Genomic DNA, 667 nt, shown 5'->3' on the forward strand with positions numbered 1-667 from the left:
CAGGCTGCTTCTACTCATGGCGGAAAGTGCAGGCAGCCAGCGGGTACAAGCAGGTCACATGGTGAGAGGAAGCAAGAGAGAGAGAGAGAAGGTGCCAGGGTCCTTTAAACCACCAGCTCTCTTAGGAATTAATAGAGTGAAAACTCACTAACTCCTCTCCACTCAGGAAGGGCATTGATCTATTCATGAGAGATCTGCCCCCCGTGATCCAAACAGCTGCCAACACAGCTGCAGTGGGAATCGGATTTCACCATGAGCTTTGGGGGGACAACAAACATATGCAAACTGTATCATATACATTGTAGAATGGTTAAATCAAGCTAATTAATATATCCATTAGCTTACATACTTATCACTTTTTTGAAGTAAGAACACTACTTCAAGAAAATCTACTCTGTTAAGCAGTTTTCACTTGATCTTAGCCAAAAGGCCGAGAAGCGATGTTAAGCAGTTTTCAAGAATACATTGTTAGTAACATTGCTGTACAACAGATCTCTTGAACTGATTCCTCCCTTGTAAGTGAAATTTCCTATCTTTTGACCAACATCTCTTCAACACAGCCTCATTTCTAGCCCCCCACCCCCCCGGTAACCACTATTGTACTCGCTGCTTCTATGAGATTGCACACAAAGTGAGATCGTGCGGTGTTTGCTGTCTGTGTCTGGCT

At 43.9% G+C, this 667-nt stretch overlaps 1 non-coding gene across 1 annotated transcript; it reads right to left on the bottom strand.

Moving 5' to 3' along the window:
- Positions 1 to 260: 260 nt before the first annotated feature.
- Positions 261 to 442, bottom strand: LOC134368725 (U2 spliceosomal RNA). Its single transcript, XR_010022445.1, has one exon. It is a non-coding gene; the product is annotated as a U2 spliceosomal RNA (small nuclear RNA).
- Between the last annotated feature and the right edge of the window lie 225 nt (positions 443 to 667).

This window comes from Cynocephalus volans, chromosome X, assembly GCF_027409185.1.
Source record: "Cynocephalus volans isolate mCynVol1 chromosome X, mCynVol1.pri, whole genome shotgun sequence".
Lineage (NCBI taxonomy): Eukaryota > Metazoa > Chordata > Mammalia > Dermoptera > Cynocephalidae > Cynocephalus > Cynocephalus volans.